At 40.0% G+C, this 13,198-nt stretch overlaps 1 long non-coding RNA gene across 1 annotated transcript; it reads left to right on the top strand.

Annotated features, from left to right (window-relative positions):
• Window positions 1-294: 294 nt before the first annotated feature.
• On the top strand, window positions 295-3,905 carry LOC114299234 (uncharacterized). The gene is made up of 5 exons (XR_003642245.2): window positions 295-638; window positions 1,118-1,225; window positions 1,342-1,406; window positions 1,534-1,636; window positions 3,604-3,905. It is a non-coding gene; the product is annotated as an uncharacterized LOC114299234 (long non-coding RNA).
• Window positions 3,906-13,198: the final 9,293 nt, after the last annotated feature.

The following is a 13,198-nucleotide window of genomic DNA, read 5'->3' as shown; positions in this document are numbered from 1 at the left end:
AAATTATTAAGAATATAATAATTATTATTTTTTAATAGAATTATTATTTATTAATTAAAATCATAAAATTTCTTAAATTTATTTATTTTTATTCAAAATATTAATTAAACTTTAATAATGGTAAAATTACAAACATCAATAACAAAACTTAAAAAAATATATAAATTAAAACCAATTTTCACTTCAAAATTTTATCTCAAATTTCTTTTCAATATTTGAAACAAGCCGTCCAAAAATTTTCCTAAATTAAAATTTCTTCTTGCCTAAATTTCTACTCCCTGTCCCAAAAAAAACAAAAAACAAAAAACAAAAACAAAACAAAGAAAAAACAAAAACAAGAAAAAGGAAAAATAGAGAACAACTAGCAGGGAGATGTGTTCGAGAGAGAGAGAGAAGACGAAGAGATAGAGGGAAGACAGACGGAGAGAAGAGCAGTCCTTTGGAGTAACAACCATTGCTTCGCTCGTGACAGCCATTGCGTCGCTCGAGCAGTCCTTCGTAGTTACCTCCTTCGCAGCCTGGTTCATTTTCGCTTCTCCCTCCGGTCGACGAAGACCCACGAACGAAGCAAATGGAGTCGTCTCACCTCTCCCTCTGACCGGAGCTCTCGCACCTCTCCTCCCACCGTCCAATTTCAGGTGCATGTTTAGATACTAGGGTTTTGAGTTTTGATTTGAGGCTTTTCAATTTGAAAATTAGGGTTTAGGGTTTTTCAATTTCAAAATTTGGGGCTTTTTAATTTGGGGTTTAGTTTTTAACTTGGATGCTTGTTATGAATGTTTAAATGGGACTTAATAATGTCAATTTACCAAGTCTCGTAACTTCAATTGTTTTTGGAATTGATGTTGTTAAATTTAATTTATTTTTTTATTTTTTTTGATGGCTTCTATTTTGGTGTCACTAGTATGTATCTATGAAGGTTTCAATTACTGCCAAGACTATTGTTGATGTCCAATTTAATTGGTTTATTTACATCTATGTTATGAATTCGTACAAACATGTTATTGATTGCTTTAAACAGACACTGGTTCTGCCTTACTTGAGATTTACAGAGATTCTTATTAAGTTATGAATATTTCACATTTTCTAGAACCTCTAATGTTGTACTTGTATGCAGCTTGTGTTTGAGGATCTACTTGAGAGAGCTAGAGAAAAGGAGGAGAAACAAGCTAAAAAGCGTCAACGTTTTGCCAAAGACTTCACTGATCTTTTGTCCACCATCAAGGTATATGGGAGTGTTAATGATGTGGGTCACAAATCCTATTGTGCAATGATTGTCTAAAGGTTTCACAGGAGTCAGGGCCATTGTATCCAACTTGGTTTGTTTTTGTGACATCGCAGGAAATCACTGCATCTTCTATTTGGGAGGAAAGCAAACAACTCTTTGAGGAAAGCTCAGAGTACAGGTATTTTGCTTTTCTATTTTCTTTGTATAAAGATATTGTACATTATTTATTGGAAATCATTGTTCTTTAGTATTGACTACCCTAAATTCCTTTGGTTTCATTTTTTCTGTCTTGGTCTTGACTTAAGATCAATTGGAGAAGACAGTTTTGCCAAGGAGGTCTTTGAGGAACACCTTGTGCACTTGCTGGAAAAGGCAAAAGAAAAGGAACGCAAGCGAGAGGAGGAAAAGGTAACTGACTAGGTGAATTATTTTAAATTGTCAATATCAGTCTATCTGTTCATCCCAGATGGCTGTAAAAAACCATTGAATTTGATCATTGTTTTATCACTGTTTCCATGTTTTTTTGGAATATGAAATTTTGGACCACAGCTTTGTCCCATCTTCTAGTTGTTAGTGGGATAATTTGGAAATTCAGTCTTATTATGAAGGGATATTTTCTTGATGAAATTAATGCTTAAAATATCTAATTAAACCCATGCCAATTTTGGTCATTTTCTTTTTTAGGAAATAAAGACTATAAAATAAATGCTTACCATCTGATGTTGACCCAAAAGAACAGAAGAAGAAGAAACTGGAGAAACATGTTCCCAAATCAACATCTCAATTATCAGTACCCAAATCATACCCTATTTGGTGCCATTTACAGATTTTTTGTTTTGTTTTTGGTTGGGTTTTTGGAAATAAGAACAATGAAAAGTTCGGAAACTCCCATCATGTTCATACTATTTTCATTTTTGTGCATAAACAGTTTCTGAAAATTCAGAAACAGTTAAAAAGTGTTTCCTACAAAAGGGGTGTTCTCAGAAAACTTCCCTGCATACATTTTTTGGAAACATTTTGAAAATGATATCAACATATCCTTTTTATTTACTTTTCCTAAGAAGTTGTTTAGAATGTGCAATTGTTGGAATGGTTGAGAGAGCTTTCATGCTCTGAGACGCTCGGAAATCTCATTTTTGAATGGCCTCTTATGAATATTTTAGACACGTCGGTTTCAATGTGTGTTTGCCTGCCTTTTTTGGTTTGTATCTGCTAGCATGGAATCCATGGTTTACTAGTTTAAACTTTATGTCCGATGTGCCCATTGTAGTAAGATTTGTCTTATGCTGAAAAATCTAATATGCCTCGAATCTTTTTTCATAAAGTGAAAGTAGTTGTATCACTGGATCTTCATGTATGAACACAAGAATGAGCAGATAAACAAAGGGCAGTTTGTTTTTGCTGAATTATTATTATTGTTATTTTTTGTCACAAGAATTTATCTTATTATGTCTTGCAAACTTAGTTTTATATTTAGAGGAATCAAATAAGCAGACTGTCTACATCAATGCAAATAGCACACACTGCCTTAAGTACATACATCGCTTCCTTTTTATTTATGAGATTTGGTTATAGTGAATATATTATTCTTGTCTAAAAAATAGCAATAAACTTTTACCTTTTGTTTTTGAGAAAATTTAAATAATTTGAACAAATTTGATTTATATCAGGGTTCTTAAATTTTGCTACCTTAGACCAAGCAGCTTTTATTTGATTAAAATAACAATTTTTTTTTTCTTTTGTTTTCTTAATTAAAGAATAGTTTTTCCGCGATTATTATGATTACAACATGGCACCCATATGTAGTTTCCTGTATATAATCTATGAGTTGATTGTTCTAATTTGACTTATTCAGTAGCTGTTGCTCTGCAAATCCTTTCAACATTTAGGTAGATAATGCTTTCTTTTGTTCATTCAAACTGTGTTAGGTTTCTACTATTCACTGCTTTGTAGTATTATAATCATACCAAGGCCCTTATGTCTTGTATCTTCTACGATATAAATCCTTGAGAATATTTTGAATTGTGTTATTCAATGGCAGTTGCCTTGTAGTACCTCTTGCCAATTAGTGATGATGACTTTGATTCCTGTACAACAAATTAAGTAGAAGTTTATCATTTCCCTTTTGTAAAATCCACATCATAAGCTTTTGAGTGCTTTTTCTTACTTTAAAGTTGACTGTTTGAAATTGATGTAAGGTGCAATCCAAACAGTCTATAGGGATAGATTGTGTGAAAGGACTACTCTCTTTGAAATTTTTACTTTGAAATTTTTATTTTTTCTCCTCTAGGTTGCATATTAACATATTTAGTGAATGGTTACCTTAACCTTTTGTTGTTATTGTTGTTTTTTTTTTTTTTTTTTTTAAATGGCAGATTGGAGATGAACGAATTTGGTAACCTACATAGCAAGAGTTTTTTTGTTGATATTACACACATCCATCCCAGGGTAGTTGTACTTTTTGTTGATATTATCAAACATGTATTTTGACTATGTTGTTGTGGGTTATGATTATATTGTGATGGATCTTATCTTTTTGTTGATATTTTACTGAATAGATTAAAATGAACAGGTTTTTGTTGCTATTACCAAATGAACAGATTTTTGTAATGATTTGTAATGGATATTATATTCAGCAGGTTATTAAAATGCAAAAGTTATTTTGATTGTGTTGTAACTTTTTATTTTAATAGAATAGATGTTATAGTTTGGATGTTATATATTAATTTCTTGATACTATGAGACATGTATTTTGCTTGGGTTGTTTGATGATAATGAACAGTTTAATTTTATATTGATTTGTATTAGATATTTTATTTAATAGATTATTAAAATGTACAGGTATTGTTTATTGAAAAAAATATATCAATTGCAAATATAACCCCCTCCCTCCCAATTTTTAAAATTTATTTATTATTGGCGACGAAAAAAAAATTGACACTAAAACTTTCTAATCCCAATAAATAATTTCGTCACATATTTTCATTATTTCATCACTAAATTAAAATATTTGTTGACAAAAGTTTTCGTCACTGAAGGGTCTTTTTTTTCCCATCTTTTGGTGACGATATTTTCGTCACTAAAAATTCTATGTCTATTTTTAAAGACAAAATATTTTGTCACCCAAAACAAATATAATAAAATTTTATTTAATTCTAGAGACGAAATGGACGTTATAGGTGACAATATTTAACATTTAGTGACAAAATATTTCGTCACCAAATACCAATAATAGGTGACAAAATAAATTTTCGTCATCAGGTACTTTTAGTGACGACGAATTGATGATGAACGTGGTGACGAAATTATTTCGTCACGGATCAATTTGGTGACGAAAATTTCACTATTGGAGACGAAGTGATTTTGTCATTAAAGAACCATTTTGTTGTAGTTTAAGTGAAAGCATGTTCTTAATGAAATTCAAGATTTTAGATTTAAAACTTGATTACACTGTTCACTTAATAATAGTACAATATAGGTAGATTAACAATTATAGGACTTAGTTTGGCAATTTTTTTTTTTTTTTAAATAAAGTTGCAATAATATATATTGATAAGGATTAATTGCAACTGTGGGGATATATTTTCTGAATACCAACACATGGCATGGTGACGCCGACGTGTCAGCCGAGGTGCCACGTGCCCTGGTAGTTAAGCCGAGGTAATCTCGGAGAAGCCGAGGTCATCTCCGAAGATATCGGAATCCGGGATAAGGGGCAAGAGTCCTAAGGCAAAGAGGGGACTTAACCAAGATAAGGATAAAGCTCTTAGGGAGTTTATCTTTATCTCTTGAAGAGTCCAGAGTAAACAGTAAATTGAAGTTCATAGAAGTCATACTTCTAGTGGGACTTGGATTGAATATATTATAAAAGAGAGGCACCCCCGTGGGTCTAAGGTATGTAATTTATACTTTGAGTATTCAGTTTAGTACTTGATTATCTTTGAGAGATATACTGACTTGATCGTCGAAGTGCCCCCGGGTGGAAGAACCACCGCCGGAGCTTTTTCTTTCTGTTTCAGGTTGCTTAAGCCATCTATTCTGCTTGTGCTCTCCAGCTGATCACTAGACAGGCAGTGTGGTCAGATTTTCACCCACACAATTTGGCGCCGTCTGTGGGAACGAAGGAAGAATAGATGGCCAGTAACGGACAGCAAAATATTAGGGATGACGCTCCCACTGGGAGTGGCAGCCCAATTGATCTTGACATCGAAGGAGATAACCACAATGCAGAAGCCCGTGACCAGGGTCACAGAGAGAACGACGTCATCCCAGAAGGCGACACGTCAAAAAGAGCAAACCAAGAAAAATACTACAATGAAGATAACCTACAGGTATGGAGGGACAGGTGCCTACGGAGGGATGAGGAAGTGAAAGAACTAGCAAACAAGTTGGCGGACCTCCAGTCAGTCGTCAACTTCATGATGCAGAATAATGTTATGCAGCCACCATACCCGCTGCAAGATACGCCGATGCCGGCGAACAACACTCAGAAGGAGGTAAGAAAAACAATCCCCGAAGTCCCTCAGCATACCAGAAGCGGAAGGCATTCTCACCGGCCTTCCAGGGAAGTCGGACGGGAAAAGCCGAGGCAAGAAGAGTCCCGAAGGACACACCACATGAAGAATCCAGACCCCAAAGAACATCGACATGTTCAGGGGCAAGTACTCCATTTTGACACATCCCATGAAGAAAGATCCAAACGACCCCACCACGAGGCCGAAAGCAGTGTACCAAAAAGACTAAAATCCAAAGACAGCCGAGCTCCAGGGAGGAGCAAAGAAGACTTAAGGGACTACCTCAAGAGGAGGCAGCAGAATGCAGAAGCCGAGGTAAACTCCCCAGTGAAACCGAAGACAGCCTTCTCGGTGGAACTGGACAAATTCGAACCGCCCAAAAGATTCAGTATGCCGAGGTTTCAAATCTATGATGGTAAGTCAGATCCAAACTTTCATGTTGGGCTATACCTGAATTCAATGGCGTTATACAGCGGAAACGAGCCATTGCTCTGTAAAGTATTCCCCTCATCCTTTGGGGAAATTGCATCTGATTGGTTCCATAAGTTACCAAAAGGAAGCATAAAGACATGGGAAGGCTTGGCCGAGATGTTTGTGGCCAGATTCGTGACCAACAAGCTACAACCCCTGAGGGTTGATGCTTTGATGGCTCTACGAATCACCAAAGAAGAAGGCCTCAGGGCCTATGCGAAGAGGTACTACGAGGTGTTCAACCGAATACCCGAATGCAACCAGGAAGTAGCAGTCGTGTCCTTTAAGAACGGCCTGAAAGATGACTGCCCCCTACGGAAGTCTTTGGCAAAAACATTGCCAAAAAGCATGGAAGAACTCATGGCAAGAATTGAGAAATACGCCAGGGCCGAAGAAGATACATCGGGAAACAAAGAGGTGAAACAAGAAAAGGGAAATGGCTCGCCAAAGCGAGGCCGAATCAACAATGGGCCGACCAAACAAGAAATAGAATTAAGAAATAAACAGGCGGTAACCACAGTATTCCGGATCCCAATCCATAAAATCTTGGATCGGATTCGAAATCAACCTTATTTCAGGGCTCCAGCAAGAGCACCAGGGGAATTCATGGGAAGGAACGTTGGTAGACGTTGTGCCTACCACAATGAAGAAGGGCATCCAACTCAAGGTTGCAGAGCCTTAAAAGCACACTTGGAAGACCTAGTAAGACAAGGTCTTCTGAGGGACCTGGTCGATGAGGCCAGAACAAGGGAAGAACAGGCAAGGTTGCCTCAAGCACCAGCGGCACCCCCTCCCCCAGCACATCTGCCACAAGCAAGAGAACCGAGGGTGGTTAATGTGATCCACTCAAGGGTCAACGAAAACGAAGTCAGAGGAGAAACCCAGAGGGTAAGACATTTACAGCATATCTATCAAGTCGGGGAAAAGAGACATCGGCCAGAAGAATGCCAAGGGCCAATGATAGCCTTTACTGAAGCCGACCTAGAACTGGTCCAACATCCGCATAATGATGCCTTGGTAGTATCCCTCCAGGTTGGGGAGTGCCAAGTTAAACGCATCCTAATAGATCAAGGCAGCTCCTGTGACATCATGTATGTCAGATGTTACAAAGAGCTAGGCCTTCACCCCGATGACCTAGAACAATCAAGCGGCCCGATGGTCGGCTTTAACGGAACGCCGACATGGCCACTGGGTGCAACAAGCTTAGAAGTACAAGCCGGCACTAAGAAGATCAGGACGGAATTCCTGGTAATTGACACACCCTCACCATACAACATCATACTGGGAAGGCCGTGGTTGCATGCAATGGGGGCAGTTCCCTCGACGTTGCATCAACTACTCCGGTTCCCAACAGAGCATGGGATTGAAGAAGTCAGAGGGGATCAACTACAAGCCAAAAATTTCTCCATGGCAGCAATAAAGTCCACCTGTAATATACGGGAGCCAAAGAAAGCAGAAGTTGAAGATGAGGACATGGAAGTCCTTGAAGACGTCGGGAAAGAACCAGCCGAGAAAAGCAAAGAGGCGCTAAAGAAAATCCTCGTCCAGGAGGGCGACGAAGAACGATTTTTTCTTCTCGGCTCAGGCTTAGCCAGAGAAGAAGAAAAAGAACTGGAAGATTTTTTAAGGGCAAACATAGAGGCGTTCGCCTGGACACCTTATGAAATGCCTGGCATTGACCCCGAGGTCACTTGCCACAGTCTGAATGTCGACAGATCGGCAAAACCTGTGATTCAACGAGCCAGAAGACCGACGTTAATGCACGTCGAAGCAGTCGAGGAAGAGGTAGACAGACTCCTTGAAGCCAGGGCCATTCGAGAAGTCCAGTACCCAACGTGGCTGTCCAACACAGTAGTAGTAAAAAAGAAGAATGGCAAGTGGAGGGTTTGTGTAGACTTCACCAGCCTCAACAAAGCTTGCCCGAAAGACAGCTTTCCTCTGCCCAAAATCGACCAACTGGTAGACGCCACCTCAGGACATGAAAGGATGAGTTTTTTAGATGCATACAGAGGGTACCACCAGATTGCTATGTACCCTCCAGATGAGGAGAAGACCGCGTTCATCACCCCGAAAGGCCTGTACTGTTACAGGGTAATGCCTTTTGGGCTGAAAAACGCAGGGGCAACCTATCAGAGGTTAGTGACAAAGATGTTTAAACACCTGATTGGCAAAACGGTAGAAGTTTACATCGATGATATGGTCGTAAAGACCAAGGAATCAAAAGGTCATCTTGCCGACCTAAAAGAGGTCTTTGACATACTCAAAAGATATCGACTCCGACTCAACGCCTCAAAGTGCGCCTTCGGAGTTGGGTCAGGTAAATTTCTAGGATATCTGGTAACAAGAAAGGGCATTGAAGCCAGCCCAGACCAAATCAAGGCCATCCTGGAACTACAGAGTCCAACATCGGCAAAGCAAGTTCAAGTGCTCACTGGAAGGGCCGCAGCCCTAAACCGATTCATCAGCAGAAGCTCAGACAAGTGCAGACCCTTCTTTAACCTGGTGAAAAAAGCCACAGACTTCCTATGGACGGAAGAATGTGAAGCTGCCTTAGCCGACCTAAAAAAGTACTTGACCACAACCCCGGTCCTTTCTAACCCAATCCCAGGGGAGGAATTGTTTTTGTACTTAGCAGTCTCTGAACACGCAGTCAGTGCAGTGTTAATCCGAGAGGAAAAAGGGGAGCAAAAGGCTGTCTATTATGTAAGCAAGACTCTGGCTAACGCAGAAACAAGGTACCTACCACTGGAAAAATTAATGCTAGCCTTGGTAATGGCCTCAAAGAAATTGAGCCATTACTTTCAAGCACACAAGATTGTGGTCCTAACAGAGCACCCACTGAAGTCCTTATTACATCAAGGAGACTTAACAGGAAGGATAGCAAAATGGGCAGTAATACTAGGCCAGTTTGACCTAGAATTTAGGCCAAGAACAGCAATAAAGGGCCAAGTTTTGGCCGACTTCGTCGCAGAACTCACACCGGAAGCCATCACACCTCGGGCTCCGTCGAGCCAAGATGAGCATCGGCCCGACAAGGAAAAAGAATTCCAGTCAAAGACAAAAAAGCAAGAGGGAGAAAAGCTCAGACCATGCAGCATCTACATCGGCGATTCATTCAGACTATTCGTCGATGGAAGTTCAAACCGCCAGGGAGCAGGAGCAGGAGTACTGCTGATATCTCCAGACGGAGAAATTGTAGAACAGTCCATCCGTCTGGGGTTCAAAGCCTCCAATAATGAAGCAGAATATGAAGCATTAATCGCAGGGCTAAAGCTAGCAGCAGCAGCAGAGGCAGACGAGGTAATTGTTTTTTGTGACTCACAATTGATTGTTAACCAGTCAACAGGAGAATTTGCAGCCAGAGACGAAAGAATGTCGGCATATGCAAAGGAAGTCATCCGACTGGCAGCCCTATTCCAAAACTGCAGATTACTCCAAGTAAGCCGGGATGACAACACCCACGCCGACACGTTAGCCAACTTGGCCAGCTCAATTCAAACTGGAAAAACAAGGACAATCATGATCGACTACATGTCGGCCCCGAGCATAGATAAACAGAGCACCGAACAAGAAGCAATGTGCGTGGGCTTTGGACCAAGCTGGATGGATGCAATCATCGCATTCCTAAAAGAGGGGAAGCTGCTAGAAGACCATAAAGAAGCACATAAAATTAGGCTGAAATCGGCCAGATTCAGTCTAACAACGGAAGGCCATCTCTACAGGAGGTCCTTCACTGGACCACTTTTAAGGTGCGTACATCCTTTGCAAGTTGAAGATTTCCTTTACGAGATTAATGAAGGAATTTGTGGAAGCCATGCAGGGGGCAGATCGTTAGCCCACAGGGCCATTACCCAGGGGTATTGGTGGCCCTACATGCAAAAGGATGCCGAAGCTTATGTAAAGAAGTGTGAACAATGTCAAAAGTTTGCACCTTTGATACATCAGCCAGCTGCCGACCTAAACCCAGTATCCAGCCCTTGGCCGTTTGCCCAATGGGGCATGGATCTGGTTGGACAACTTCCCCAGGCAACTGGGCAGAGAAAATACTTGCTGGTAGCAACAGACTACTTTACAAAATGGATAGAGGCAGAACCTCTTGCCAAAATCCGAGATGTGGACGTCAAGAATTTTATTTGGAGAAACATAATCACCAGATTTGGGATTCCAAGAGCAATTATTGCCGACAACGGGACACAGTTCGACAGCAAACTCATCAAAAACTTTTGTGCAAAATTCAAGATCAAGAATTATTTCTCAACACCAAGTTTTCCTCAAAGCAATGGGCAAGCAGAAGCATCCAACAAAGTAATCCTGGATGGAATAAAGAAGAGGCTGCAGGCAGCAAAAGGAAAGTGGGTGGACGAACTGCCCAACGTACTTTGGGCATATCGGACTACGCCGAGAAGATCAACAGGAGAATCCCCCTTTGCCATGGCCTATGGCACAGAAGCAGTCATCCCATTGGAGATCGGCATCCCAGGGATCAGAACCCAGGGAGTAGAGAATGGCACCAATGACATTCTGTTAGCCCGAGACCTGGATTTATTGGAAGAACGAAGAGAAAAAGCTGCGATTCAGCTCGCAGTATACCAGCAACAGCTTGCCAGAGCTTACAACAAGAAGGTTAATCCAAGAGATTTTCAAGTTGGCGACCTAGTCCTAAGAAAAGTCGTCGGGAACAAAAAGGATCCCAGGGAGGGCAAGCTTGGCCCAAACTGGGAAGGACCCTACAGAGTTACTTCAGTATTAGGCAATGGAGCATATCGGCTTGAGGACAATGAGGGCAAAGCATTGCCCAGACCTTGGAATACTTGTAATTTGAAATTTTTCTATCATTAGATAAACATCATTGTTTGGCCGATGTTATCAATAAAGTCTTTTCAGAATCCTTTCAACATGTTCGATTGATAAAGTTATGCATGGATGTTTTCGAAGACATATCAAACTCAGGCAAAGATAAGCCGATATTATTCCTTAATTCACTTGTTGAAATTTGTAGCAATTTACAAGTTGGAATTAAGCTGATTCCTTATCTTCACTTGTTGAAATTTGTAGCAATTTACAAGTTGAAGTTAAGCCGATATTATTCCTTAATCCACTTGTTGAAATTTGTAGCAATTTACAAGTTGGAATTAAGCTGATTCCTTATCTTCACTTGTTGAAATTTGTAGCAATTTACAAGTTGAAGTTAAGCCGATGATATTCCTTAATCCACTTGTTGAAATTTGTAGCAATTTACAAGTTGGAATTAAGCTGATTCCTTATCTTCACTTGTTGAAATTTGTAGCAATTTACAAGTTGAAGTTAAGCCGATGTTATTCCTTAATTCACTTGTTGAAATTTGTAGCAATTTACAAGTTGGAATTAAGCTGATTCCTTATCTTCACTTGTTGAAATTTGTAGCAATTTACAAGTTGAAGTTAAGCCGATGTTATTCCTTAATTCACTTGTTGAAATTTGTAGCAATTTACAAGTTGGAATTAAGCTGATTCCTTATCTTCCCTTGTTAAAATTTGTAGCAATTTACAAGACGAAGATAAGCCGAGGTTATTGCTTAAGTTCTCATAGCAATATGTGGGTTGTTTAAACCCAAGGGAAGATGCTTAACACTTGTTGAAATTTGTAGCAATTTACAAGTCTATGTTAAGCCGACATATGACCACCCGCTGAGGTATACAGAAAGTTACAGGTTAAAATAAAGGCTAAGTATATTGTTCATTACTTGTTGAAATTTGTAGCAATTTACAAGTAGGTCAGACTAAGATTATCATTTAGTACTTGTCAAGAATTGAGAAGAAGCTTGCAAAGTTTACATTCTGAAATATATGTTCTATACTTGTTGAAATTTATGAAAAGTTTGCAGGATAGTATCTTGTCGAAGTCAAAGTTTTATGGTTATACCCGAGGTATGAAACCCCGAGGAGATTGCACAAAGGAAGCAACATGAGGAAATATGCAAAAATTTCATAAGTACAAGACTATGCAAAAGCAGTCAACAGAATATCACAAGATTGAAACATCCAGAAGACGAACTGTTACAGTTACATATTGAAGAAACCACGTCGGCCAAAAGAAAGAAGTTTTGCATTAATCCAGAAAGTAAAAAAGTACAAAGCGCAAAAAAAAAAAAAAAAAAAAAACATTTTCAAGATTCTTCAGTATCAACCACCGCAGGAACGGGGACCTCTGACGATTCAGGTGGAATCTCCTCGGCCACTTTCTCCGCTTGTATTTCAGCATCTATCTCTGCCAATGTTGTGTCAAGACTTCTTTCAGTCAGAAGGAGGTCAGATGATAGATACCCTTGAACAGACTCCCTGGGCACTTCCTCAGCATCATCACCCCCCTCATCTTGAGTTAAGTCCATAACCTGCTCAGCAGGAGGAGGGGACTTGGCTTCGGCAGCATTCTTGGGTTTTCTCACCAAGGCCTCACCATCATCTTTTTCTTCATCTTCATCCACGGCCTCGGCCTCAGACTCTGATCCACCTTGAGGAGGAGGTGGAGGAAAGGGTAAAGGAATAGCGTCGGCCTGGCGCAATGGCGAGTCAGCAGGAAGATCAAGCTTCTTTATCAAGGACATCCAACCAAGGGAAAATCCCCTGTTGCATGCCTGCCTGACTTGAAACTTGTAGTCTTCTGCGACGTCGGCCATACCTTGAGCATAGGCCTTTTCATCGGCCTCTTTGATTTCGGCCTCTTTGGTGGCCAGAGCTTGCTGTAGTTCTTTCTCCGCTTGGGCCTTCTGAACCTCGGCCTCTCTTTTCTCGGCCTCAGCAACTTTTCTAACGGCCTCAGCAGCTTCGGCCTTCTCAAGAGCTAAAGTTTGAACTTTAGTTGCAGCCTCGGCTTGATCCTCCAATTTTTTCATTTTTGCTTCAAGAGACTTGATCTCTCTCTTCATAGAAGATGCTTCCCTTTTCATATCAATCAACCTTTGACGATTTTCAAAGGATTGCATGGAAAATGAGTGAGCATGCTGAAT

Source organism: Camellia sinensis, chromosome 10 (assembly GCF_055761805.1).
Source record: "Camellia sinensis isolate YWXY chromosome 10, ASM5576180v1, whole genome shotgun sequence".
In the NCBI taxonomy this organism is placed as follows: domain Eukaryota; kingdom Viridiplantae; phylum Streptophyta; class Magnoliopsida; order Ericales; family Theaceae; genus Camellia; species Camellia sinensis.
Note: the sequence above shows the minus strand (reverse complement) of the source record. Positions and strands in the feature narration are given on the sequence as shown.